General features: G+C 37.3%; 1 protein-coding gene and 1 pseudogene across 4 annotated transcripts in view; one reads left to right on the top strand and one right to left on the bottom strand.

Annotated features, from left to right (window-relative positions):
- CNTN5 (contactin 5) overlaps window positions 1-17796 on the top strand; it is a 1627773-nt gene that overhangs the window by 164295 nt on the left and 1445682 nt on the right. The gene's annotated exons all lie outside the window — the stretch shown is intronic.
- Window positions 9218-10580, bottom strand: LOC141563413 (phosphoglycerate kinase 1-like; annotated as a pseudogene).

Genomic DNA, 17796 nt, shown 5'->3' with positions numbered 1-17796 from the left:
AGGGTTCTCTGGGGTACTTAAAATTTTTGAGAATATTTAGAGGCATTTTCAATGCCTCCAATCCCTACCTATGGTATTCTCCCAATTGTAGAGGATAGGTCTCCATAGCCCCATGCAATTTAACTACTTAATAGTATAACTAAGTCAAAATGGCCTTTAGACCACAGATGGCTAGAGGCAAATAGAACAGGCTAGAGATAGGAGAATCAGGAGTCAAACAGAAGTTTAATTTCAAAGTGAAGGAAACAGCTTGCAAACAAAAAGGCAGATTAAACAAATGTGCTGGGCACTTCTCTTAGTGGGGGCATACAAGGCATTGAAGGGAGATCTCAATAAATATACCAATGGCTACTCATTGACAATGAGGGGTATCAGCAATAGTGAGACCAGTTTGATTCAGAGCAGGCCTTTATGACATGAACATGGGTCCTTGTTTGACTAAGGTGACCAAAGCAATACAATAATTATATGATTTTGGGTGAGGGTGAGATCATCCAGAGGGTGAGCACAAGGGATTGCTGTTATGCCAAGGTCAGGGAATGGTTCCCTTGCTGGGCCTTAGCTTTGTAAAACACCAATATCTTCTATTAATCTTCCCAAGTAGAATTAACTTTTGCAAAGGAATATTTACTTCAAAAGTATAAGTAGAAATAAACAAATGCTATGGGCATATTAGCAATTCAGTAAATATTAATTGGATAATTAATAGACATAAGAATTATCTAGTTATTTCCAGTATTCATTTTTTAATTTTTTTTTATTACTTTTAAATTGTTAAATTGACTATTTGAGAGGAGAACTTCTATCATGTGATTGACAACCACATACACACCCAAAGAGCTCTATGAATTCAATCAGTGTTGGGTCTAGCTGTTGGCTTTTCATCTTGCCAGCATTTTCACTTTCTTATTTCCTGTATTCTCACAGGAGTAACTGTTATTGCTTGAGTTACTTTGAAGAGTTGAAAGTATAGATTGAAAAGTTGAAATGTTCAGAAATTGTTTATTTTGCCTGACTAGTTAGGACAATGCTTTGAGCCAATTCACATGGTATGATTATATGGAGAGTAAAATGACTATTGCCCTTTGTGCCAGAATTAATACTTTTTACTCAATGTCCTGTTCTTTGGCTCTTGAACCAAATTGTGTGTATTTTTAAGGGGATATGTATTTTATACATCAAAAATCTGATATTAAATAGGAAATAAATCCTTCAGAATATATGAGAGGGATACAAATCTAGACAAATTAACAATGCTTTGGTTTGGTTTTAAGAAACTAAGGCAATTTAAGAAGGGAAATTTTGTCAGTAGCTAAAGAGAACAGTTTGGCAGAAGACAGGTCCAAGTACCACTCTGATCTTGAATAAATCATTTAAATAAAATACAACTTGTAGATATGCATTAATAGAGGGAATTTGAATTTACCCAGTAAATCCAATGTCAGGACCAAATTAAAAACAAGGTTCATAAAATGATTCTATGCAAAAACAAATCAGATAGCACTTCATGAAATCTAAATATCCAACACGTGGAAGTACTATTGGAAGGAAAGAATGAATACATCTTGTGTTGTTGCTCTTTAGCTAAGCTTGAATCATTGATAGTTCAGCTAGATGTTTCTCTTGTCATATCCTAAAATAACTAGGGAAAACTGCCCATATTTGATTCTAGACTTTCTGTTGTTTGTAAAAATCTTATTAACAAAATAAATTGTCAATCTTCATTTGTTACTAGAAAATATTTTTTTTAATTATTCTAATATGTTGAACACTAATAGAACACTAAATTCTTAGACTTGGGTTAAATTTTGTCATTTAAGCTTACTAGCTTTATGAAAGACATTCAACCTTTCTAGTCAAAATAGGAATATATATGAATGTGTATGAATTTTTGTATATACATATATATATATATATATATATATATATATATATATACATGGGGTATATAGTATGTGTGTACATATAAAATGATGCCAGTAGGACAGAATTGTCATGAGGACTAGAATAAATATTGTAAAGTGACTTACAAATCTTGTGTTTTCTTTAAAACCAAAGTCTGATCAATAAACCCAGAATCATCCCTAAGATCAAATATAGATTTCTCTTTAACATTTAACATCTGCACAATCTTATATCTTCTACTTCTCAGCCATTTTTTTCATCTTATTCTCATACATATGTTCTCTAGTCCATCTTCACTGGCTTTCTTTCTGTTCCTTGGATTTGACACTCCATCTTCCAAAATCTGTGACTTTTTCACTAGCTAATTTTCCCCAACTCTGCTGCTAAACATTTTTTGCTCCCTTTAAGACTCAACTCAAATCCTACTTTCCATAAGATCCTCCTCTCCCCCACTAGTGTCACACCTCTCTGAAATTACCTTCCATGTATATTGTATATAACATAGCTGTATACAGTTATTTTCATGATGTTTCCTTTCCTAAAAGTTAATAGAGTTTCCTTTACCAGAAAATGATTTGCATGTCTTACATGTGTAAAACAAATTGACAGGTGCTAGAGAAAGTCCATCTTTTCAGAATGTCAGGAAAGGTACCTCCTACAATTCTGGAATAATAGGGAGTGCATAGTTGTTTTAGCTTCAGTGACACATTGTACTTTGACAACTGAAGAAATCAAAATGGTGTCATTTTAAGAAAAGTTGCAGAATAAGCATTTGGTTTAGTCATTTAATGCACAAAAAGACTGTTCCCACATTATTATCTAACTGTATATAGAAGCAAATCTATATAGTGCATTTCGCCAGTAAGTGTTGAGACCCTGGATATCTTAGAATCAGCTGGAGTCAGGATAAGCAAAAGTCTTTATTCTTGGTCTTTTAGGGTCGCTGTCAGGGGATCAGATCTAGCAATCTCTACATCTACTTCCTCTATTTCCACAGTCCAAGAATGATCCTCCACCTCCTACTCTACCTGCTGATCTCTCCTCCCTTCTCTAACCATACCCACAGATCGAGCCAGCATAGAATTGAGTAGGGTCATCCTCCAAACATGTTAATGGAGAATTGTCCATTTGGCAATTAGCCCTAAGTGCTAGGTTACCTTGCATCTAGGTTAAGTATATCTGCAGAGTTCTTTTTTCTTGTTTTAGAACATAGGTGGTCATGCCATCCCTGACTTCTCAGGGAGGTGAGAATCCCAAAAAGGAGATGATCATACCCTCCCTGACATCTCAGGAAGGGAGATGAAAAACACCAAAGGGAGGTGGGGATTGCTAGCAGCTTTCTTACTAGAGACAGGTATGCACAAACCCATCAGCATGTACACAAGTACATAGCAATAACGCACAGGCTAGTAGTGATGACTCTTCCCACAGTCAGTGCAGGTTCGATGTGGTGTAACAAACATGAATTATACATGCAAGTAGTGATATAATAAACAATATAAAACAATACGGTTTTGTAAAAGATTTCCAGAAGTTCTAGAAGAAGGGTATGTAAACATCAGTCACACATGTCTTCTTCAGCAACCAAGAGATTGTCCAAAACGAATCTATTGTCCATGCTTCACATGTCAGGGAATCCAGTAATTCCTACAAGTTTTTGAAGTCCCACAACACTCTTTTTATATGTTAGGGAATCCAATGATTTCTACAGGTTTCAAAGTCCTGCAACAGTCTCATGTTTCCAAGAATCCAATGATTCCTGAGGGTTTTCAAGTCCAACATTTTTTGATGTCCATGAGTCAAATGCCATAACTGCCAGGTCTTTCAGTGGCAGGCACAGTCAGCAATGGAACCACCTGATGTTTCTTGGGTCTTTTCCTTCATTTCCAGGGTCTGCTCCGTCTCTCTGATGGACAAGGCAAATATGGCTGGTTGGCAACCATCTGATTCCTTCCCCATCTATAAAGATACAAGCAGTTAACCTATCTGGTTCCTTCCATTCACCACTTTCTGGGTCTCTCCACATGACCCGGCAATTATCTAAAGATAGTGGAGCTGCTCTCACTGGACACTGTCCTTCCAGTGGGTTATAAAACCTGTCTTCCAGAGCCAGTGCATCTTTGTCAAAAATTAAAAAAAATAATGGTGTAGAGAACTAAATTTAGAAGTTGTCTAGGGTTACCTGTGGCTCCCCCTTTCTTTTGTTTTTAGAGGAGTGTCTTAATATCTCTGTTTCTTCTCTCTACTATTGCCTGAGCTTGAGGATTAAAAGGTATTGCAGTGGTATGTAAAATCTTATACTGTGCACAAAAGTGTGCAAAATGTTTAGAAGTATGTGCAGGTCCATTGTCTGTTTTTATTGCTTGTGGCACACCCATAATTGCAAATGCTTGTATAAGGAATTCAGAAACCACTCAGGCTGTCTCTTTTGCTGCTGGCATTGCAAAAGTGAATCCTGAAAAGGTGTCTACCACAACATGGATAAAAGATAGACGACCAAAAGATTTGTAATAGGTCACATCCATTTGCCAAATGTCATTAGGTATCAAACTATGAGGATTCTTCCCTAAAGGGAGTGTAGGAGCATGGAAAGAAAGGCAAGCTGTACAGGCTTTTATTATGCTCCTAGCTTCTTCTCTTGTTATTCCAAATTGTAAATGTAAAGCTCAGGCAGCCTGATGATATTTAGAATGAGATTCTTGGGCTTCTTGAAATAAAGGAGTATTGACTAACATAGTTAGAAGGCTATCTGCCTATCAAAAATAGGACCTGAAAGTCCACTATGAGAGTGGACATGCAAGATATAAATCTTACCTGGATGCTTTCTCACTTGCTCTTGAAGTTCCTTAAAGAGCTGACATATATTGGAGGCTACACATTTTATTTGGGCTGTGGCAATTTTTTGTACCACACCTACTGAATAGGCCAAATCAGATATTATATTTATGTCGCCCAGATAATAAGCAAGAGCTAGAATGATTGCATACAATTCATTCTGCTGAGTGGACTGAAAAGGAGTTCTGACTACTCTCTTTATAGTTAAGTCACGAGAGTATTCAGCACAAATATTATGTTTGGATGCATCTGTGAAGTTAGTTGGTCCTTTAAGAGAAACTTTAGAAACCTTTTCTTCAATAATCCATTGCCAATTATGTAAGAGTCTGGTTATCTTTAATGGAGACCCGTGTGTAAAATTTGGAGCCATGGCTAATAAAATTTCCTACTCTGGGATGGTTTCACAGCACATATTAACTTGTGCATTAGTATAAAAGATGTATATCTTGTCAGGTCTTATCCCAGATAATTGTACTGCTCGCTTAATGGCCTTTAATAAAATTCTAGCCACAAGTACTGGGTAAGGAGTAAGTCTTTGTTCTGGTTGTGCTGGGAGGTTCACCCACTATCACACTGTCTCCTTGATGAAGGACTGCTGTGGGTGCCTCTTGAGTAGCAAAAGCTGATATTTCCAAGGATTTTTGAGTGAAACTACATTGGATAAAGCCAGTTCAACTTCTCTCAAAGCCTCTTGAGCTTCTTTTATAAGCTGGCATGGTGAGTTTAAAGCACTGTCTCCCCTTAAAATGTCATATAATGGTTGCAATTGATAGGTAGTCAAGCCTAGCACGGGACACATCCATTGGATATCTCCTATCAATTTCTGAAAGTCATTTAAGGTGTTTAGCTTTTCTATTGTACTGTAAGCACCTTAGGATATACTTCATATCCTAAATATTGAAAAGGAGCATGTCTTTGAATTTTTTCTGGAGCTATGTGCAGTTCATAATTCCTTAATATTTCTATGAGTTTTTTTGTAGACTTGCTTCTAACATTTGTTCCTCAGGTGCACATCCCAATATATCATCCATGTAATGTAATAACATTACTTTTGGAAATACTTTTCTTACTGGAGAAAGAGCAGCAGCAATATACATTTGACACATAGTAGGGCTGTTTTCCATTCCCTGTGGCAAAACTGTCCATTCATATCTTTTATAAGGCTCAGCTAAGTTAATGCTGGGCACTGAAAAGGCAAATCTTTTCATATCCTCCTTATATAGAGGAATAGAATAGAAACAATCCTTAATGTCTATAACCCAAAGAGGCCATTCTCTAGACAATTGAGTAGGAGACGGAAGTACAGATTGAAGAGTTCCCATAGTTTCCATATGTTCATTTACCTTTCTTAAATCAGTCAACATCCTCCATTTTCCAGATTTCTTTTTTACAATAAATACTGGGGATTCCAAGGACTTAGAAAAGGTTGTAAGTGTCTTTGGTCAAGTTGTTCCTGTACTATGTCTAGTAAGGCCTCAATTTTATCGCTACCTAAGGGCCACTGTTCTATCTACATTGGTGTATCAGTTTTCCATTGGATAAGAATGGGTGAAAGGCAACAGCCCTGCCTAAAAAATCGAAGTACTCATTTTTAACCCTAAATGTTGTAAAATGTCTCTTCCCCACAGATTGATGGGGATTTTTTCAACTACAAAAGGAGTAAAAACTCCTATTTTGCCTTCAAATATCCATCTCAAAGGGTAGCACTAACTTCAGCTGCTATTGATCCTCCTACACCAGACATGTAGGTGCCTGCCTTAATCTTTGGCCAGTGACTGGGCCAATTGGCACCTCTAATGACTGCGATCTGCACCAGTGTCTGCCAATCCTTCTAATAGTATGTCATTTATATAGATGGTGAGCGTAGGTTGATTAGCTGTCACAGCTGCTTGGAGTCAGAATATGGGTGATTATCACCAGATTGCTTATTAATAAACCTGATGCCACTACTTCTCCTGGTTGTTAAGTCAAACATTGTTTACCTGTGTTAGTGACTGGGATATTATCTACACATTCCCCAGTTTCCCACATCAGTGTATGAATGAACACTGTCTTGTAAGTACTCTCAGGAGGTGAAATGGTCAAGCTTACTGTGTCTGGAGGCAAGGGATCCATAAGTTGGAGAGGAACAGATTTCACCTCTCCAGGGTGTAATCTCAGTTGTACCAGCTGCATGCAACTCTATTCTCCCCAATTGTAATCCCTTTCTCCCATCAAGTTGCTTCCTGGCTGATTGATTGTATAATCCCTTTCTCCCATCAGATGGCTTCCTGGCTGATTGGTCATGTCTGGGTATTGGACTTGGAGGCACTCTCTGGGTGTGGCATCGGCTGCCATCATGCCCCAAGTGTTTTTTGCCTGGGGCCCTGGAGCTGGGCCTCTCATCCCGTTTCCCTGAATCAGTCTACACTCTGATGTCCAATGGAAGCCTCTGTTGCATTTTGGACATGGGGTTTTGGGTCTTGTTCTCCCAGCCTATTTTCTCACTTTGTCTCTATACCAACATTGAGCTTTCAGATGCCCTACTTTACCACATTGAAAGCATTGACGAGTCTCTCTGGAAACCCCTTGCCAAAAGCGACCCTGTCTTACCATGTTGGGATCTTGGGAAGTCTGCATCATAGCCTGGCTACAAAAGGCAATTGTGCCCACTGTGGCACAGAGTCTTATGATCTCCTCTAAAGTAGCATCCTTGTTTAGTCCTAGTATAATCGTTCTGCAAACCTCATTAGCATTTTCTTTAGCAAGTTTCCTTATTAAAATGTCTGTTACTATATTTTCACCATTAGTCTGTATGATAGCTGTCTGAAATTGTCCCACAAAATCAGCAAAGGGTTCATTTGATCCTTGTTCAATTTTTGTGAAGGTCTTGCCCTTGTCGTTTTTTTGGGGGGAGAGAAGTCCATGCTTTGATAGCAGCAGCAATTTGCTCATATGCTATTATGGAGTAATTAATCTGTACTTAAATTTCTGTATAAGAACCTATACCTGTTAGTTGGTCACAGGTGATTGAAGTATTAACTCCACTTTGACTCTTTTGTTGGGCTTGAATCCTACAGAGCTCACTATATTCAGAAAGCCACAACAAGTTTTGTCCAGGTACTAAGCATACTCTTGCTATAGATTTCCAGTCATAGGGCTTAAGATTTCATAAGCCAAATTCTGTCATAGCATCTTAACATAAGCTGGTGTAGCCCATGGAGAGGGCAAGCCTTTTTCAGGTCTTTGGGATGTCTTTATCAAAAGGAGCCTATCTTCTACTTTCTTGACTTGAAGAGTTAAACTATTGAATCACTCTATAAATGTGAAGTCTCAGATTTCTTCTGTAGCTTTAAGAACTGCTTTTGTGCAATCTAGTCATAGGATGTGGTGATTGCTGGGGAGGAGGTGCTGGTGATATCACTGCTCCCTCGAACTACTCCTCCTCCTCCATCCCAGAAGGTGGAGTTGATGGGAGGCCTGTCAATAATCTGTTCCACTAAACAGGGTTTGAAACTGCCTCAAGAGACTAGAGAATCACCATTTCATTTGAAATGATATTAAATTCACATGCCCTCGGGCAAGGTCTTGAGAAGTCCATAATCTTCCTCTTTTTCCTCACACTTCCTCATCTGGCCATTTCTAAAATATTTTGCTTTTTCTACCACTTGCATGACTGTTTGAAATGTTATATATATATATATTATATTATCATAATATAATATATATATACGTATATATACGTATATATAATATAATATATATAAATATATTATATTATAATATATATATATTATATTATATATATATAATATATATAAAAGTGCTTCTGGGAAATTGAAAGAGGACCTCTATAGTTGTAGAATTCGCAAAGTGTGTTGTCCAACAAGTTCCAATTATCTACACTTATTTCTTCTTCCTCTAAGAACCAAGGGGAAATGCATTTTAATGTACCCGAGTCTAGCAATCTGTTCCCAGGTTATAATTAAACCGAACCCCTCAATTAACTTAAGCATGCTTTCTTTTTTTTTTTTTTTTTTTTTTTTAATTGAGCTGGCACTTTTATGAAATGTTTATTTAACAGGTTAACCTTGCCCCCTGCCCCCAACCCCAAACTGGAGTTTCTTCTTGTTTCCATAATGTGTGTGGGTAATGACAAAAACAGCTACTGACAAAGCTGAACAGAACAAACTATTTCAAGAGTATGGCTAACAATGGCTTTAGTTATTTGTTTTTTTCTTTCTAAAGGCAAAATATAAATATATATTATACATATATATATATATATATGCATATATAAATATATATTTATATACTCTACAGATCACAACAATGGTTTAGACACACTAAATAAGTTCAAGTGAGATCTGACAACAGGCACACCCAGGAAACACAAAGTTGAGTTGAGCTGCTTCTGGGGCCCTCATTGCCCCATCTTCTGGCCACTGGTTGAGTCTTGATGGAGAAACTTGCCTAGTGCCAAGGAAAGGGACAGGAAGAACTGCAGTGTCATGTTGGAAGGGTGATGCACAGAAAGCAGCAGGTCAGAAAGTGGTACCCGTTAGACATTGCTCAGGGCAGCCACCCCAGGGAGGACTTTGCCCTCCAGCAGCTCTAGACTGGCACCATCCCCAGTGCTCACATGGCTGACTTTGTCCTCAGTGTTCCATTTGGCACAACAAGTGGCAGTATCCCCACCACCTATGATAGTGATACAGCCCCTCTTGGTGGCCTCCACCACATTGTTCATGAGCTCTTTGGTTCCTTAGAGCAAAGGCTTCCCACTCAAAATACTCCAACAGGTCCATTCCACACAATCTGTTTGGCCCGGGCCACGGCTTCCGCGTACTTCTTGCTGCTCTCGGGACCACAGTCCAAACCCATCCATCCAGCAGGGATGCCAGAGGCCAATGTGGCTTGGCCAGTCTTGGCATTCTCATCGAACTTATCCACTGTGACGAAGTCAACAGGCAAAGTGATCTTGACACCATTCTTCTCAGCCTTGGCCATCAGGTCTTTGACAATCTTAGCCCCCTCTTCATCAAAAAGAGAAGTTCCAATCTCCATGTTGTTAAACACCTTGAGGAAGGTGAAACCCATCCCACCACCAATGATCATCTCATTGACTTTGTCTAGCATGTTGTTGATCAACTGGATTTTATCTGCAACTTTAGCTCCGCCCAATATGGCCAGGAAGGGCCTCTCTGGGCTCTCCAAGGCCTTGGCAAAATAAGTCAGCTCCTTTTTCATAAGGAAACCACATGCCTTCTGGGGCAAATTCACTCCCACCATGGAACTGTGGGCACGGTGAGCAGTACCAAAAGCATCATTGACATAGACATCCCCCAACTTGGAGAGAGATCCTTGGAAGGCTTCTACTTTAGCTGGATCAGCTTTGATCTTGTTCCCAGAAGCATCTTTGCCTTTTCCTTCTTCTTCAACATGGAAGCAAAGATTCTCCAGCAAAATGATAGAACCATTAGGTGGGTTAGCACAGGCTTTCTCCACTTCTGGACCCACACAATCCTTCAGGAACAGAACATCTTTGCCCAGCAAGGATTTAAGCTCTGCAGCCACGGGTTCCAAAGAGTATTTGTCAGGCATAGGGATACCATCAGGTCGGCTTAAGTGGCTCATCAGAACAATGGACATGGCTCCATTATCCAAACAGTAAAGGATGGTAGGAAGAGCAGCCTTGATTCTCTGGTTGTTGGTTATCTCCTTGTTCTTCATGGGAACATTAAAATCTACCCTCATGATGACCCTTTTCCCCTTCAGGTCCACCTTGTCCAAGGTCAGTTTGCTGGAGAGAGACATGCTGGCGGCGAGGAGGTGGTGGGGTGGCTGCGGCTGAGGCTGCGGCTGGAGCTCGGACTGCCTGAGCTAGGGACTGCTGCACACCGGGGTCAGCGCCTACTGCCTTAAGCATGCTTTCTATAGTCACTTTGGAGTGGGGTTGGGGGTAGGGGTGGGGACAGGGGAGAATCTTTTCCTAACATCTGCCCCATTTCAGTTATAAAAGGTTACTAGTTTAGCCCTTAACAAAGTAAGTTCCTTGTTTGTCTATTAAAATACTCATCTAATTTCCTGGTCACTGGAGGACTTCAGTGAAAGTAGGGTGCTTGGCCCACACATTGGACACCAAATGTTGAGACCCTGGATATCATAGAATCAGCTGGAGTAAGGATAAGCAAAAGTCTTTATTCTTGGTCTTTTGGGGTCACTGTCAGGGGATCAGATCTAGGAATCCCCACACCTTCCTCTCTCTCCACAGTCCAAGAATTATCCTCCTCCTCCTGCTCCATCCACAGATCTCTCCTCCTTTCTCTCACCACACCCACAGATCAAGCCAGCATAGAGTTGAGTAGGGTCATCCTCCAAACATGTTAATACAGAATTGTGCAATTGATAATTAACTCTAAGTGCTAGGTTACCTTGCATCTAGGTTAAGTATATCTGCTCAGTTCTAGCCCTTTACAAGTAAGTATTCCAGACTTTCTCTAACCCACTAACTATTAAACTAGGTGTTTTTTTTTTCATCTAAAATCTTAAAAGAAACATTTATGTTCCCTTTCTAAAAATCCCTCATCCATTAATATCTTTCCTTAAGTTATTTTATAAAGGGGAAGTGGAGAAGCTTGAGGACCAAAAAAGAAAGAAAAAATAATATACATTCCTTGAGGACAAGGGTTATTTTTGCCTTTCTTTGTATTCCTAGTGCTGAGCACAGTCACTGGCACATAATAAATAATGCACATTCCCATACTTACTGACTGACTGAATTAATTTAAAATACTATATAAAAATTGTGTTGTTACATGTATTCTCATTAATATAAGCCCAGTCTGCCCTAGTACAGATTGCAATCAGTCTACACTTCGATTTCTCATGTTATTTTTTCCATGTTTTCCCATTTGAGGGAACTTACTAAATGTAATAGACACCTTCCACTATTTCTTGATAGGTTTTTTGCATAGCAATGGAGCAAATAGGTCATCTTTCATAAGATCATAGATTGAGAGTTTGAAGAAACCACTGAGGTCATACTGTTCAAACTCATCTTTTTCATAACTGATGAAATAGTGGAGAGATTAATTGGCTTTCCCAAGGTCACCTAGTTTGTGCATGAGAGATGCAGAATTTGTAGCCAAGTCCTCTGACTAGAGGCAGCTAGGTGGTATAATGGATGGAGTACTGGTCTTGGAGTGAATTTATCTCTGGTCTCTTGGTCATTTATTCTGTTTATCTCCCAAAATTGTCATTAGGATCAAATAAGGATTTTTTAAAAGTGTTCATCACAGTCAAGCATACAGTAAATAATTAATAAATGCATGCTTCCTTTGTTTCTTTTATCTTCTCACTCTAAGTTCCACACTGGTCTATTAAACTATGTTGCTTTCCCAAGTTTTTCTTCACTTTTATTCCATAAATGGTCCAATATTTTCTGTAATAAACCTTTCTAACGACATCCTTTACATTTTTTCTCTGTGTGATTCCTCATGATGGCCAATCAGATTTCTGATTCAGGATTAATTTTTCTCTTCCTTAGTATAGGTCAGGTTAGCAGAAGGCAGGGGGAATAAACCTCTTATTTATCAGTGGTGACCTACACTGAAAGCTGTAATTTAACAGTGGAAATGATTCTTGGAAAAGGTTTTGTAGAGAGATTAAAACCTTGTTAATTAAAGGCTTTTATCAAGAAATCTTATTAACAGCTTCAATAGAAACTTTCCACAACAGTGAATAACCTAAATACTCTTCTAATTAATCTCATTAGTGTTTTCTAGGTGTTCTGACTGTTCAGGTATATGCCGAACAGCATTTTGAGTGGTGTTATTAACAGAATCCGTTTTCCTATTTGACTGGCCTTCTATACCACAGAGCTGTCATTGAAACCAACACTTGTTTTATACCTCTAAGTTCTATGAGCACATAAGTGCATGTGCTGAGGGGGAAGGGATGAGACAAAAGGAGAGTAAGAGAAGTTGAGAGATGGTCAGTGATGGCTAGATAAGAGAAGAGTTATTGCATTCAGCCCTGAAGTCATAGAAAAGAATTCATGCCAGCTGCCTCCCTCATTTGCCCTCTTCTTCTTTAAAACACAAAACAAAAACAGACAGGAAGAATAACTCTGCATGGGATTGCTCTTGATATAGTAATCAGTGCACGTTAGGGGTTCTCAGAAATGCTGCTGATTAACTGCTTGGCTGATTTTGCCTCTGCAGAGTCCCTGAAACAAACCTCCCTCAAAGCAGGTGTCTGTGTATAGGGGATGCCAGGAGCAGGGCTAAGTGGCAATCTACTACTTGAATAGATGCCACATCTCTTTCTCACTCCTAGAGGCACTTGGTAACCCCAATTTTGAATCTGTATAATAGAGATTCTCCACTGACTGGGCTGACAAAGTATAAAGGAGCAAGCCAGGAAAAGGCTTTTTCTTCTGTACTGAGAATGGCTAGCTACTACTCTGCTATAGTGGCAAAGGTGATATGTTGAGCTCAGAAAAGAAGACCAAATCTTCCTTTAAGCTTTCCAAATGCCTTATAGTAACCAGTTGATATAATTTTTCTCCTTCATCCCTCAATACTGAAGAGGATGTTTAATCAAATTCTTATGGGTAATCCTATCCATGGATACAGATCCCAAACCATCCATTCTTTTGCAGCTTACAATCCACATTCTTTGATGAATCTTCTGCTGAGCATTTACCTCACATGCTGGAAGCTTTCCTCTAAGTCTTATACCTTTATTTTTAAAATATCATTTTATGCTTATAATGTTCATCTTCATTTTTCAAAAGTTCATTTTTACAAAATTATTTTAAAACATAAAACTCCCAGTTGCCACTGTTCATTTATCCTGAAATAACCAAGGGAACAAAGAAATATTGTCAGAGACAAGAATGGAAAGTATACTAAGACAGATATCTAGAACCAGGACCAGGAACTTAGAAAAGGTCAAGGAACAGATATAATCAAAGATGTCACCAGGGAGCCTTGGGCATGATAAATTTCAGCCTATGGTAGTAGGAGTGAGCCCATGCTGTTGTTGCCCATGAAAAAAAATGACAAGAGTAAGAGTCTATGGAAGTTCATGCAATTCCAAATCTTTAGGCAGATTTGAAGGATTTCCAAATCCTGGGGGCATAACCAAGGATAATCAGTAAGGAAACTAGAAGTTTCTGGTATAGAATAGGAGACTGAACATATAGGGGATTTCAAATAAAGGAAAAAAAATTGTGGTCAGAAAAAAAACATAGCATGGCGGATTGAGAAGTCAAAACTTTAAAAACCATAGATCATAAATATGCTCATTTTCTAATATGTGTTTATTTTGGTGCTTTGCTTATTTAACTAGTATCTTAATTCCATTTTTATGTATCATTAAATAACTATAAGTGAAAAATGATCATTAAATAATTGTAAGTATAGCAAAATGTAAGTATAAATATAAGATATAGATTTTTTTTTGAACAATATAACTTGTGCATTTATATCAAATAAGTACTGTGGTTCCTTTTTCAATTAAAAAAAAACTACACAAAGAACTAAAGAATATAGTAATAACAGTTGGTAGTGTAAACTGCTTTGTGTACTTATATTAATCTTAATGCTAGTGGATTTTTTTTTTTTTTTATCTCATCTATTACTGTTCTTTTTTCCCTGAGGTAATTGGAGTTAAGTGACCTCCTCAATGTCACACAGCTAATAAAATATCAAGTGGCTGAAGTCAGATTTTAACGTAGGACCTCCTGACTCCAGGGCTAATGATATATTCACTATACCACCTAATTGCACTTTTTGTGGTTTATTTCAAATATTCAGAATACAACTCACCCACATCTGCACTTCTATATGGTCAACATTTCCTCATAAATTCATGGCAAGGCATTTGCTCAACATAGTAGAGAATTTCCTTACTCACTCTTGCCATTGAAAAGCTACTGGCACTATGGCTTTTCCCCATCCCACCTTACCTGAATCCTCAATAATATCTTTTAATTCTGATTGGCTATCTGTTATAATTTACTCATATACCATTTGTCCTTCCATTGTCCTATGCATGATATTCATTTTAAATTCTACTGATACTACTGAACTCAATGATTCATTACTATAAAACACTAGTAGAATGTTAATATAAAGATAGACTTTTACTTTCATTGGAAATTTGAAGTAATTAAAAGGATATGTGTAATTTCCTTATGGCAATACTGATTGTTTCTCTCCTGTTCATTTGTGAGATAAAGTTGTTTATGAGTACTGTCTATCCTAGATTTACAAACTGACAAATTAAAATTAGATGTTATTTTTCCCAATGTGCGTGGTAATCTGGGAAATTTACATACTTCATCAACTTGGCCTTCCTTGTATTATCTGTCCTTATTCATTTGAACGATTTCAGATCTCTTCTAAGAGCTTCTATGATGAACCTAGAATTGATATAGTTAGCAGTGTCTTCCAAAAATAGGAGAATCTGGAAGATCTCACACAGGGAAAACTTTCTTCAACTTAGGTGTTATACTGATTTTCTATTAATATAATGACATGCATGTATCTGATGAGCATTAGTTTTCACCCCCTTTTTTTTTTTTTTTTGCACTGCTATGTTTTTATGATTATAAAGTCACTCTTTGAATATAATTATTCCTGCTACTGCATTTTAAAAGATTCTGGAGTTATTTGGATATATGAATTACAAACATCTTGAGGGAAAAGAGCCTGCCTTTTATCCTCTCCAAATAAATAATTTTTCATAATCAATAAACAATAAACAGCCTGGAATTTAATATTAACTACATATTTCATTCAGTTGTAAATTTTAAAGATGGTATTCATTGTTGATTACCACTTGAATAAGTCCAATTTATTTTCACAGCCTTATTTAGTATTTACACAATTAGTGAATATATAGCTCCCACCTAGGACTGCTTCTCTAAGTTCTATTTGCATTAAAGATCTGAGTCCCCAAAAGTGGCTAACTATTGCTATTATGTGTTTCACAGTGAACCTTATGGAGGCTGTGATGGTAGTGGTGGTAGGATTTCCTACTACTAATGTGTCCAATCCTTGATTGGTATATCTACCACTGATTATCACTCAATAAATTTAATAAGCTTTTAGCAATGTATTTATCATGGTGATATCATAGAAAGAATTTTGTTTTTTTTTTCCCTAAAAACGGGCTTGATTGTGAAAATATTTAAAAATCAATCCGAAGTTTTTACAATTAATCTTGGAAGAAATAGGGAATCACTAAACTTTATTGAGTAGGGTGAGGGAAGTGATATGGTGAGAACTATTCTAGTTTTCCTAAAGGGGAAAAATTACTTTGGCAGCTAAATGGAGAATTGATGAGATTGATGAGAAAAATATATAGTAGTCCAGTCAAGAAGTAATGAGGACCCATTCTAGGGTCATATTTTTGTGAGTGAAAAGAGAGATTTGGAAGATAGTTGTGCCTATGGAGGATAGTTGGAAAGTTGGAATGGTTTTGGGGGAAGATGAGTTCTTGTTTTGACATGTTGAGTTAGAAATTTCTATGGTACATTGCGTTAAAGAAGGGAATTGGCAAAGTAGAATTGAAAATCTGGTGAAAGTTGGGACTAGATATGTAGATTTAAGAATCATCTGCATGGTTAATAAGCATGCTCTATCACAGGAAACTAAAAAGGACCAATCAGATGGATCAAAGGAAAAATGAAAGATAGTAGAAAGAAACATAGTAATAGCTGGCAGGAATAGTGAGACTTTTTCGGTTTATGTTTTGTTCTGCTTTTGTATGAGACAGATATGAGCATATTTATCAGCAACAGGGAAAGGGCCAGTATATAAGGAGCCATTGATGATTAGAGAAAGTGTAGTGATGACTGAGGTTGGAAAAGTTGGGAAAGAATGGGTTCAAGGTAGAATGGAGAGATTCATGGTGCTTAAAAAGAGAAGTTACTTCTTCATGTTTGATGTGGGAAGATATAGTGAGGAAAGAGTTCTGAATGATAAGGATAGAAAAAAGGGGAAAAAGAGCTCTCTGTGAATGATCTCTTTTTTTTGTTTTCTGCCATAAAACATGAAATCCTCAACTGGGAAGGGCAAAAAAAGAAATACAGTTGGGGGTGTAAGGAAGGATGAAAATATTTGGAATAGACATTATAGTATGATAAATACTATATGAGGAAAATAGGTCTGCCTTGCTTCAGTAAGGGCCCAATTAAGATTATATGACATAAATTCATAGTAGATTCCTTCAGTGTATTTGCATTAGTTTCTCTACAACTGTGTAGTACCAAATGAATAAGAGTAATAAGAGTAAATATTGAAATAAATGTAAGATTGTGATTTGGCAAAGCATAACTATGAAAGGACAAAACAGGGTAGGATTTGAATTCAGAGGATAGTGTAGAATTTAATTGATTCAACAAACGGTCACAAGAAGAAAAAGAGAATGTCAGCAATGGATGGATGATTGATTAAAAAGTAATTGAATATAGAAGCAAAAAAAGTTATGGTGAGGATGAAGATGAGAACTAGTTTTAAGAGACTTTAGAAAAGATGTAACAGTAAAATATTATGACTAGATAATGGAATTTCAGAGTTCTTAATAAACATGGAAATGGAATATGTGGATATTTAAAAAAAAGAGTATCAACAACTACACATAGGGAATTAAAAATTAGGAAAATTAAGCATAGTTGTATGAAACCCCTTAGTATTGAGAACAAGATCAGGGATGGGGAGAAAGGTTGGGAGTCAGGGAATGTGATTACATTTTAGAAATATATCTATGTCTATATCTGAACCTCTGACTGTCGATGCCCAAATACTTTTCTCTGCTTCTAGCATTATGCAGCATAAGAAAGGAAAAAGGTCTTAAAGAATTCCAGAATTTGGAAAGAAAGAGAGAAAGGAATAGATTTGAGATGAAAACATATTTGTTAATAATGGTGCAGACATTCAGAGAATAATGTGCAAGGGGGAATTTAGATCAAGTGTGAGATGTTAAAGAAAATGGTACTATTGAGGGGAGTGTTTTTAGCTAGAAGTAGAGAAAAGTATTTGGGCATTGACAGTCAGAGGTTCA

This window comes from Sminthopsis crassicaudata, chromosome 3, assembly GCF_048593235.1.
Source record: "Sminthopsis crassicaudata isolate SCR6 chromosome 3, ASM4859323v1, whole genome shotgun sequence".
Taxonomy (NCBI): Eukaryota; Metazoa; Chordata; class Mammalia; order Dasyuromorphia; family Dasyuridae; genus Sminthopsis; species Sminthopsis crassicaudata.
This window is presented reverse-complemented; position numbering and strand designations above follow the sequence as displayed.